A 13,293-nucleotide genomic window follows, 5' to 3' on the forward strand; every position below is an offset into this window, starting at 1 on the left:
CTAGGGTTTCTCACAAGAGGACTCTCCCTTCTCTCCCCTCTTCTCCTCTCTTCCCCCCGTTCTCTCTCTTTCCGGTCGTCTTCTCTAGAATTACGGAGAATTGACCAACCTCCTTAGCCTTACCATGGCACCAACAGAATGGTCATTCCTTCCCCCTCCCTTAATGAAATTCCATTCTTGCTTATTCTAATTCTTATTCCCATTCTTATTTGAACCAAACAGACTATGGGAATAGATCATTTGGATCTTGATTCCCACTACAAACCAAATGGACCCTTATCCATTCAAATATATATATACACACACAAAGATCAAACAATTAAGAAAATCTAATCATAGGGGTAGGCAAACCAGCAACAAATCTTACAGCAAGCAACCTTGCAGATCCGGGGCAAACCATGTATGTCCTCGATCGTGAATTAATTTCCTTGTATTGTTTTGCAACTCAAAGATATTTAAGTAAAAGAATCCTCTCTCTTGCTCAATGCCTTGGCTAGCAAGGGATTTGCAGGTTTGCTGGCCTCTCTTTAAACATGAGAGAAAGAGATATTAAAGCCATTTTCTGTCTAATCTCCTGAAGGCGATAATTAATGGATGAACCACCGGGGAGGGCAGCTAGCTTTCTCCATTCATGATATCCATTAAAAGTTTGTTAATTATCACTTTCAAAAACAACAATTAAGGCATTGGAGCATAAGCATAGGTTCAAAGTTCAAACAGTCGCAAAGGGCGTATAAGACATGTGTAGCTATCCAAGAAATTTGCAAAACCACTTATGAAATCTCCTATATAATTTCATCCCTCCTATACCCAGATTACCTCTACAGGCTCCATCTATGTTTAACTTAATCACTCCAACAGCCAGAAGGTACCGTTTTATCTATTTAATCTTCTTGAGATCGATATGCTTAACAGGGAGAGGAATGATAATAGCCCACACCTATTATTATCATGATGGAACACGAGGAGAGGGAGCCAAAGCATTGAACTCATAGAGCCACAAGTCTTGGTACCATCTGTGACTCCACTAATACCCCACTGCCTAATACTGTTCTTCATTCTTTTTTTCTTTGGAGGTTTGGGTTATTGACTGCGGAATTATCAATGGTCTGGATATTGGTCCAACCCAAATCTGTCCAATATATGAGTTCATTACAGATGGACCACATCGAATCCAATCTGATGCATTTTTAATTTGGACTGATCCAATATAATGTGTGGACTATGTATCCAATTTGTTTAAATTGATTTTAATTGAGACTGGGTCCAATCCAAACCTGCTTCATTGAGATACATACTCTTATCTTCTGTCAATAGACCAGATATTGGTTTAATCTGAACTAGGCCAATATAAATCCGTTGCAGATGATCAGATTCATTCTAATCCAATAAATACTTTTGATCATTGAGACTGGAATAGTCCAATTTAATATCTTACCGATCCATCTAATCCATTTAAATTGATTTTGATTTGAACTCAAACCTGGTCCATTGATACCCTTAATTGAGAATTGCATGGAACTTATGAAGATAGAACTACCGATAAGTATTCTTATTTTTTTCATTGAGCAAATAAATTCCAGACTCTTTTATCAAGGTCTAGGATATTGACAGCTATGCTCCTGGCAGGTGTCGACCCCAAATCACTCTATCGTCGTATTTCTTCTATTTTAACCGATATCATTGAAAATGTTATTTTAATCTTTTTTATTTTTAACATGTTTGTGCATACCAACACAGGTAATGTAAATATGTAACGTAATGTATTCAAATTATTCTAAATGGTTTTCTAGTTTAAATTAACATTTCAAATAACTTAATTTTCATTGAACAGTACCCCATAAAAATGAAAGGGATAAATGGACTGTAATCTATCTCAGAAAACTGAATTACAGCCCCTCTTATAAATCGCATCCTGCCCGTAAATTTGTCATCAATTTATGGGTAGTATTCAATCCATCTCTAAAAATCTTTACTCCACCCTAAATGAAATGGATTTACCCAATTTGCCTTAAATGATCTATAAAAAACCTTAAATGGACTGAACTATAAAAAACCCTAAATGAAATGGACTTACCCAACTTGCCCCCAGTGGTACCACAATAAATTCATAGTGATGACTGGCGACTTACAACTTGTGGTTGTCACTATGTTAACGATTCGGGTCTAGTGCGAAAAAGGCTCAACCCAAATCTGACAAAGGCTAACCCAAGCCCAATCCGGCCAATAGGAATAGGTTGGATCAAAACAGGTTTACCACTGAACGCATCTGGCATCGTCTCTAACCATGCATTGACAACCCTTCTGCATATTAGAATAAAATACATAATTATCACAGTTAAGTTGGATCGATGTTCCATTGACTTCTGAAAGAGCATGCCTTCACTCTTTCTTTTCAACCAAGAGCTGATGGGTGGGTGGCTTTGCTTTGAGTGACTGACGAGGACAGTGAACTGAATGAATCCTAGACTCCCATTTATCAAATTCGGTGATGAATTAGTCTCTCTTGAGAATCCTTACTAAACTGAGATCTCACAAGTCTCAATTATTTTTCGTGCCCAAAAGGTGATGAAGAGGACACTTGGTCTCAAAATCCTAACATTTTCACCCAGAATTCGAGCATGTTTGTGCATCTAAACATTTAAATGGACAAAACCATTACTTTAAAACTTTGTGGTTAGTATAGTCTCTTACCATAAACCTTCTTCACAATAAATTAACGCTAAAAAACGTATCAAAATTCTAGATATGTGGAGAGAGAGAGAGAATAACCAGTCTTATGGCCATTGCAAGCTCAACATTAATGTACTAGCAATCTAAGTATATATATAGACACCTTTTTTTTCACTCCAAGTATACTTCATTAACATCATTGCTTATACTCTACAAATGATAATCCATCAGTCCCCGGATTTATGAGACAACAAAGTTTTATTTCCTATTTCCTAGAACACACCCAGAACAAAATTAAAGAAAAGAAAAAAAAAAAAAGCAATGCTATTTTCATAAAGTTATTTGTATTCCTCTGCTAAATGCTAATTTCATAAAATTAATACTATGCTTGCTGCTCCTCAAGGTGAGTCGATTTCATCCAAGAGCAAAGAAAGATTATGCCAGCTGAGGTTAATACCCCTTCCTGTTAGGGGTGTCAATTGGACTGGATTTAGTCCAATCTAATCCAGTTCAATGTGAGTTTATTATAAATGGACCAAGTCCAATTCAACCTAATAAATATTTTGGACCATTTTAGATCAGTTCAATTCAATCATCTAATCTGTTCAAATTTGTTTTAATTTAGATTAGTTCTAACTCAAACCTGGTCCATTGACACTTATATTCTACCTTTTATAAATGAATCAGATATTGGCTCAATCCAATATAAATTCATTATGGATGGATCAGGTCCAATCCAATCCAATAAATACTTTGGACCATTAAGTCTAGACTGGTCCAATTCAATATGTCTTGTTGGTCAGTCCAATCCGTTCAAATTGATTTTGGTTTACATGGGGTCCAATCCAAAACCAGTCCATTGACACCCCTACTTCTTGTTACAGTTTCTAATCGATGTTTGAGAAATTTGGCAATGCAATGTAAACATGGGCTGTATAGGTGGGCAATGACCACCAGTACCGCCATGATTAGAGGGTATGTTGTTCCATATGAAGGACCCGAAGGAGGCACTATGGCTCTGAGGGATTCAAGCACAGTATCTTCCTTATCTAAGTGCTGATCTCCATCTCCCAAAGGCCTTGTTGCTAGGAGAGTTTAGGATAACAAGAGAACAAGAGTGATTGAAACTGTGAAGGAGTTTCTTCCAAAACGAGCCATATATTCGTTTTATTCGATGAAGAATAAACCATATTTGAAGGGTGGAAAATGGAAACTCAAGTTATAGCTGCGTTTTTGCATGTTAGATGGCAATAGTGATCGAGTTCAGATGAAAGATGGGATTTCCAGCAAGCCTTTAATTTGGATGATAAAACAATTGGGCATGGAAACCTTTTATATATCTATCTATTTAGAGAGAGAGAGATGTTGGGAGTATTAAATGGTGTAGAGTTGTCGTACCTCTCGTTAGTGGTCAGTTCAAATATTGTCCCAAAACCTGGATCGATGACCACGGGTCAATTGGGGAAATCCTTTGCAATGGTTCAACCATCTATTCGATCTAATGTAAACAAATAGTTGTAATCATTTCCCTTCCGCTGTTAGACCAAAGTCACTAACAGGGTCCGGTCCAGGTCAACTGACTCAACCCGGCCGGAATTATACTTTATTTACATGACCTAGTCTTTAAACCACAATAACAAATTTGACCAGAAATAAATTCAACTTTTGGGTATATCATCGTTGCATCCTCTTCTTTAATTTCTCATCTTTTGTCCATCAAGTTAACTAACCTCAAACTGAAGGATGGTAAGGTAACGCGTTGGGTCGGAGACCCGAGACCACATGGCATGACGCGAAATGTCAAATATGGTTAGGGACTTAGGACCCCGTGAAAAATATGCAAACAGATCTTACATATATGTTCAAACTTCAAAGTACTGCTGGCCATTATTGGAACCCACCACAAAGATATCTTATAGGGTTGAATTTGAACATCAGCTTGAACACAACATTCTATATTGGATGGATGTATTGAGAAACTGTGTTAGACAAGTCCTACAAATCTCCGACGTAACCCATTCAGTATCCGATAATGGTGATTTTTCATGTGCGTCTCCCTTTGATGGGACCCATTTATGTAAAACCCGGACCCAAGCACTTCTACATCTCAGTTGGGCCCCCGTCAACCAATGTTGCAAGAAACGGACCAGATTAAAAACCGGAATACTGGCATGGGTCACGGGTTAATCATATGGTTGTATAATTTAACCGGGACCTGAAGAAAGGCCACCGGAGCTCCCAATTTTCGTGGGTTAGCTGTCTGATCCGATTCAAATCCTACAACACTGATGAAAACATAAAAAAAAGAAAAGAAAGAAAATCCAGAAATTTAACGACAGGTAAAACTGTTTATCTATAACAGTAGATATATAGAATAAAAATCAGTTAATATCCATATAAGTCTATGTTATGATACATATTGAACAAACCCATCATAAATAATTTGAAAACACATGATACAGCCCAGACTCATCCATGAAAGTAAAGTGGGTTGTTCAGTTTGGACCCAATTCCCAACTCAATTAAACCTGGTCTCAACTATATATATGGGGCTGTTTTGCCTTCTGCTCTGTTAACAGCCATATGTTCATTGTTAAATTAAAGGCCTTTAAATCATTTTTTACTACAATTAATTCATGCCCATTTTGGTCTTCCATGGTTCTAATTGCAGTGGATGACTTCTACAGTGGTGCCATAAGTATTAGGGAAGAAATTTTGCAAGTTGGAGCTCTCTGTGCTTATATCAATTTTAGGATGGCTTTATCCCATCAGATTAAAAAAAAAAAAAAATCTTTGCCTCCATGATGTGGGTCACGAGTTCAACTGTGCCATGTCAGCAAATTTAATACACATATATATAGGTATAAATACATATTTTATCAATAATTAATATATGATTATGTTCTACATTTAATATATAATGATTTTATATTTACTTATATTTTAATTCAGTTTTTAATTATTTTATTTGTAAAAATGCTAAAATGTGCCTTTAACGAGACTGAGTTCAGTCCTCACAAATTTTATCCTTACACCATCCTCACAACACTTGCAACTCTACATTGGGAACATCTCCCCATGAATTAAAAATATATAGGTATGGAGACGTTCCAAATGCAAGCCTGTAAGTCTTGCGAGGATGGTGTGAAAACTGAACAGTCTCACCTTTAACACTTTGGGATGTACAGATCTCAAAAAGTTATTCAAAATAAAAAATATCACCCCAATCAATATCTGAATGCAAAATTATGGCCTTCCAAAATTTCAATGTACATTGAGTGTGCAATCCGTGACTTGGTGACTGGTTGAACGGATCAACAGTTCAATAGCTAGGGTTGGATGGTTTTTGACCAAATCAAGTTTTGAACAAACTATAGATTTTAGCTAAATTGAACCCAAAATCTTGGCGGAGTGACAATTCAGATGGTTTGACTATCTGAGTCAACGCTGGTTTGAAAACACTGGTGTTACGTATGAATGGAGGGACTCCCTAGCTAATCTTATTATATGAAGAATTAATACTGCGCAAAAACTTACCACCATTATCAGTTAGCGTTGTACAAGCTCAATATTGATGAACCAGCATACCATGAGTCGAAAAAATTAAGTAATTTGTAGGTATATAAGTATATATGCATGCAGAGATGCGTACGTGCAGTGAGCTAAGGAAACTTGTTGCATTGTACAATGTACAGCAATTGGTTGAAGACCTTGTCAATTCATAAGTACATTAACTCCATTCCATGTAGATTCACTACTTGATTAGTATCATATATTATTTAATTATAAACTACTACAAATAATTAACAATGTATCATCTCAGTCCCAAGAAAGGGACAACAATATTGTTTTATTTCCTTGAAAATAATCCTCCTCCCGCCCCTCCCAAATTAAAATCAAGAGAAAATTAATATATGCATGACACAACTCTTTAAGCTGGCAAAAGTTTTATTCTCCACAAATTATTTAAAATAACAATGAAAACATAATAATTAGATAAAACTTTGCACTTTGTAGTTGATCAACAAGCGAGTCAAGTTCATCCAGCAAAGCCACCTGAGGTTAGTAGCCATTCCTGCTTTTACCATCTCCAACGTTTGTGAAATTGGGCGATGCAATGTGATCAACATGGGCTACATAGTTCTGTGAGCTTATAAGCGGGCAATTATCACCCTTGTTAGAGGATAGGTTTGTGCAATCTGAAGGACCCAAAGAAGGCACATCGCCTCTGAGTGATTCAAGTATCACAATATCATCTCCATCTCCCAAAGGCCTTGCAGCTAGGAGAGTTTGGGATACCGAAAGTAAGATAAGAACAAGAGTGATTGAAACTGCGAAAGAGTTTCTTCCAAAACGAGCCATATATAGCAACTGGTTTTGCCGAGATATATATATATATATATATATATATAAACTATATATTTGAGGGTTGGAAACTCAAGTTATGATGATGGAAGAAGCTGTGCTTTTGTATGTTGGAGTTGGGGGGGATGGTTGGACACCTGGGCATTGAAGCCTTTATATATAGAGATCAGAGGACATTAAGCGCCGGTACGGCCGAAACTTTGACGATGCAAATGGGGTGAGGAGGAATAATCTTTGGAAAACTTTGATCTTTTTAATTAATTTCATCCAAGGAGTGAAGGACCAGTTAACCTCTCGAGTCTCGACAGTGGTCAGTAGTTCAAATGTCTCATACTCTGGTTCAAACTGCAGGTTGATAGCGCGTTGGACTTGGGTGAGAGGGAGACGGAGACCACATGGCATGACGGACCCTGCATGCCTGAAATATGCAAAACCCTATCTTACACGTTCAAACTTCAAAGGATTACTGCACTGCCCACCATTGGAACCTAACACGAACATATAGGGTTGAATTTGAAGATCAGCTAGCTTGAAACGTGACAAGGAGACAAAGAAACAACAATATTCTTCTCTTTTGCGCTTGAAGATCATTGGATGTATTGAGAAAAACTGTGTTCCAGAAGTTTATATCAAAGATCTCGGAAGGAACTCATTTGGTATCTGATCATGCTGAGATTTTTTTTTTTTTTTTTGTGGGTCTTCCTTTGATGGGACCTATTTGTTAATTTAATAGGATCTTGATGGTATTAGTATTAGGGGTATTTAATTAATTTCATTGTCCTCTTTTTCTTTTAACGAACTTCTTTGTCGTTTGTTGAAAAACATCTTTTAGTGTCTTTTTGACTTCTAGACTTCTTTAAAAGTCATTAGTCACCATATAAACCGAACAGTGAAAAATGCGATGTTTCCCTCCGATAGATAGCTTTTACACAATTTGAAAAAAAATGTTTATTTGATAAATAGTTTAACTAAATAATATTTCAAACTGATCTATTGGAGAAATGTCTATATATGTAACATTCAATAAGCACCATTTATCAGATAAATATCAGTGGAACCAAATATCATGTTAATCTCTAATCTATGTAAAACCCAGACTTGAGCACTTTTATGGATGAATTGGCCCCGTCTATCTTGTTCATTAGAAACCATTGTTGTGAGACTAAAAACCAAAATTCGATCTCCACGGGACATTCTTTTACTTCTTAATCAGGTGGTTAACTAGTTTGATTTATGAAAATTGTCATTTAATTAACTAGGACCTGATTCAACTCATACAACACCGATAAAAACATAAAAGAAAAAAGAAAAATCTAGAAATAAAACTATTTATCCTTAAATAGAAATGCATTTATATGCGTATAACTATTATGATATAATTAAACCAATTGAGTAAGATCTCTGATTCATTAATGCACAGAGACTTGGGATCAAATCCCACTGAGCTGTATATGTCAGCTAATAAATTCAAAGTTAAAGATATAACAAACAATCAAAATTCAAAATGATTTCTGTGATCCGTCATCACTCATCGGTGTTTAATGTCAAAGGTGGCAGCATATAAACCTTGACGCGCGATGACATGTATGTATGTAAAGTGTAAACATACAGATATATAGAAGCCGTCATTAATTGGTTCAGAGTGCGGACGATCCGAAGTCGCAGACGATACGACTCACTCGCGATTTTCTATTCACTTTTTTTACTCATTCTCCATAGGGATGATAATTTCGTGGAATTTTTTTTCTGATTCTAATAGAACCCACTTATTAAAACCTTATTGTATTTGCGATTTTAGATTAAAACCATATAAGGTTTGGGAGAAGTTTGGGTTTTGACTTTAGAGTATCCGATATTAATACCCGGGATGCATAAATATGAATCTATTATTCTACTATTAATATTTTATTTGTATGATTTTTTTGAGAGTAAAATCATATTTGATGTAAATTTGGATTTGATAGATTGTTTATTTCATTTAGTTATAAAATGCTAATTTTAAATATTATTTTTTAATTTTTAATTGAAACTGTTAATCATACATACGTATTGATTGTTAAAAGTTAATAAAATCTATTTTATTTCATTTAATAACATAGAAGGCGAGATGGCTATAGATGAGCAAACGGTTTATCTGGTTAAAAACCAAAATTTTAAATGAAAAACCAAACCGAAACCGAATTATTGAAATGTATATATATTTTAATATATATTGTAATGTATATTTTAATATATATTATATTATTAAAAAATATATATATATTATACAATGTATATAATAAATTATATATTTTAACACATAATATATAAAATATAATATATTTTATACATATTATATAGGTATTATATGTTAATATGTATTATAGATAATAAATTTTGGCTAATTCGATTTTTTGGGTTAACCGAATTTCTAAACCTGAAAACCGAAATCGAAACTGAAATTTTACAAAATTGAAAAAAATGGACGGAAATAAGCAAAAATCGAAAAAACAGAACCAAAATTTTCAGATTGGTTTTTCAGTTTTAACCAAATAATTCTCACTCTTAGAGCTGGGTTAGTGGCTTAAAGTAGTGTTAAGAGATTTGGTGCTATTATTAATTGATCTGTGTTCAAATAACACTATAAGCAATAAGAAACTATTTTTTAGTAGAAAACATTTGATCAAGGGGTTTAACGAGTGAGACGGGTCGGAACGGGTTTAATGGGTTTTGGACGGAATGGGTTTGAGAAATTGAGAGAAAAAGTTAGACAGACTTGAGACAAGTTTAGAATTTTGGATATATAAGTAGGTTCGGAAATGGATAGGACAATTTGTATGGATACCCTACCCATATCTATTCCTAATTTTTTACGTGTCATAAATTAGAACCACACATCTCTATTATGAATTAAAAGATATGTAAATGTAATATATTTACAGCAGGATAGATAACGAGAAGGAAAAGTGAATAGGAAATCTGAATTCGATACGACCCCGAACTCTTCTTAGTTTGAAAAGAAAGGGTTGTTGTGCATCATCATTGGGTCCCTCTCTCTCTCCCTCCCTCCCTCCCTCCCTCCGTGAATACATATAAATAAAATAAGCTTGAGACTTAAAACTACAGGAAACACAATCCACCCATGTCCCGCAATTACGTTTCCTTTGAATGCTTCCTTAAAAAAAATACCAACTGATCAGAAATAGAGCTTCTCTCCCCTCTTAGTAGCGGTTCAAACCATCTGGTCAAATCGGTCAGTCCTACATGTCACCAATTTTCATTCTACATTATATTTGCATTGCCACTCCTAAACTGAACCTAACTATAAATCTTATTATATAATAAAGAATCAAAAGGGCGCAAAAACCATTATTATCACGGTTGAACAAGCTAAACATTCATGCATATTGATGAACCAGCAATTATGAATCAAGAGAGATTAAGTAATTTGTACGCATGTATAATGTATGCACAGTAAGCAAAAGAAACGTGTTCCGCTATACACTAATTAAGGGGGGTGTTTGGTACTGTATTACTGTTGTGTTGTCAGTTGTCATATAAATTTGTATTAGAAAGAGTTTTCTATTTCAAACATTTTAAAAATATTTCGAGTACTTAATTAATATAAATTGTTATTTCTACTTAAATCATCAAATTTGATGTTTTTTATATATGCATTTTTCTTTTTTTTTTTATATATTTTGTAAAGGGCTATACAATGGAGGGTAGTCTATCCCCCAACATAACCCAAGTGCAAACGGACCAGCTTATTGATGGAATGACACTCATGTATGATATGATGTAGCAATACATTTTACTCACAAGTTTATATTGATCAACCTAAAATGCAACAAACAACGCCACATAACAAACACCCCCTAAGTTAGATTGTGAATGGATGAAGACATTGTTAGCTTGTAAGTGTATTAACTCCATTCCATGTATATTTATAAACTACTACAAGTAACAATATTTCAGTCGCAATCAGAGGACAACAAACTTTTAATTATTCCTTGAGCCACCCCGGCCCCCTCCCACACCCCTTTCTCCAAAAACAAGACAAAAATAAGGTTTGCATGGCAACACTGTTTATATAAGCCGGCCAAAGTCTTATTCTCATACAAATTAATTAAAATAGCAATCAAGAATTAAGAAAAATCAGATAAAACTTTTGCACTTTGTAGTTCATCAACAAGCGGTCGAGCCAAGTTCATCCAGCAAAGCCACCTGAGGTTAGTAGCCATTCCTGCTTTTACCGTCTCCAACGTTTGTGAAATTGGGCGATGCAATGTGACCAACATGGGCTACATAGTTCTGTGAGCTTAGAAGCGGGCAATTAGCACCCTTGTTAGAGGATACGTTTGTGCAATCTGAAGGACCCAAAGAAGGCACATCGCCTCTGAGTGATTCAAGTATTACAATATCATCTCCATCTCCCAAAGGCCTTGCAGCTAGGAGAGTTTGGGATACCGAAAGTAAGATAAGAACAAGAGTGATTGAAACTGCGAAAGAGTTTCTTCCAAAGCGAGCCATATATAGCAACTGGTTTTGCCGATATATATATATATATATATATATATATATATAAACTATATATTTGAGGGTTTAGTTGGGGTGAAGGTTGGAATTCCAGATTTTTTATTTTTTATGATGAAACAATTGAGCATTGAAGCTTTTATATAGACAGTTCTAAGAGCTGGTAGTATTAAATGGCCAATTAATTACAGTTGATCAAAGTCTCTCTCTCTCTCTACTCTGTGTTTGTACTTCTCGATCGATAGTGGTCAGTTCAAAGTTCAAATGAAATGTTTCATGACGCATAATCCGGTACAAAGGTCACCGGGTCAATAGGGATATCCTATATTCTTATTTAATGCATGGTTCAACCATCTTTTTGTTCTTACTGGGTCAGCTGCCCCAAGACTCAAGCCTATGCCGAATGATGATGACAACTTGTTCGCGCGTGGTGGCGTATACTTTGACGATACACATGTAAACATAGAAAGGTTATTGGTTCGGAACCCGCATGACACATTTGTACATTCGAAGGGTTGTTGTGCATCATTGGGTCCCACCTTGAAGATACGTTGGATTGAAAGTCATCTTCGAACTTGACAGGAACTATCCATCTTAATTTGATGCATCCCATCCGATCGATTAGGGTGTTGAAAAACTATTACATGCCTTCAAAAAATCTCAAATCAGGTAGATCGAGTAAGATGAAAAAACCATGTCCGATGATCACTCGATCATGCTGATTATATAATGTAGGCCCTGCCTTTGATGGACCATCCGATCCGAGTTGGGCCCCCACGTCACCTTATAACGCAATGTTTGAAAGACCGACACACGATTCAAATCTTCTTCCCTCCTGGTATTTGTCAGCGGTTTTAACCATCTGGCCAACAGGCCAACTGTGGTGTCATTACTTTTATGATAAAAAATTAAAAAATAAAAAAAGAAAATGAAGAAAAATTTTAGAAAAGATTGAACATATTTATAGAATATGTGATAATCTCAAATAACAATATTTTAACATATTTATAGAATACCTTGTATGTGATAATCTCAAATAACAATAATAAAAAATTAAAAAAAAATAAGTGTAATAATAATGTAGTATTCTTATTAGAACCCATGTAAGAAAGATAAGTAATCTAAGCATAATGTGTATTGGTGAAACCAATGATCTACTTGACCAAGTCAATGGGCTATGAATGAGACATAGTTTTCTTTTTTTCTTTTTGTATTCTCCCTATTTTCATCATTAATCACAATAATTCTCAATTTTAGACATTTTTGTTTAATATAATGAATATATAATATTAAAGACATGCCATGCTTCTTTTTTCTAAAATTTATAATGTTTCTTATTTTATTTTTTATTTAGTTTATAACACCAAAAGTTCATTTGTTTGATTAAGAGGGAAATGTGGTGTCATTCAATTTTTAGAATATTGGTTTTTTATTGGTGTTTTTATATCTAATGGTCAAATCAACCAGCTAACCAATCACACCAGTATTTTGGGTCCATTTATCATCAGGTCACCCAGTATTTTGGGTCACCATTAACAATATGGTGGCCTACTTAACTATTTGACCTAGTTGGTTAGGTCATAAGGCAAATATTAATTTGACTTTAGTCTTGCAATTCCCTTGTCTTTTTCATCTTTCCCTTATCCCTGAAAGAACGATTTCAAGCTTTATGTCAAATACCAACTCAATTGTCTCTTGGACCTTTAGTTGGTGTTGAACCCTTAGAGATCATAAAAATTT

The sequence above is a fragment of the Nelumbo lutea genome, chromosome 1 (genome assembly GCF_056320005.1).
Source record: "Nelumbo lutea isolate HS-2025 chromosome 1, American lotus-T2T, whole genome shotgun sequence".
Classification (NCBI taxonomy): domain Eukaryota; kingdom Viridiplantae; phylum Streptophyta; class Magnoliopsida; order Proteales; family Nelumbonaceae; genus Nelumbo; species Nelumbo lutea.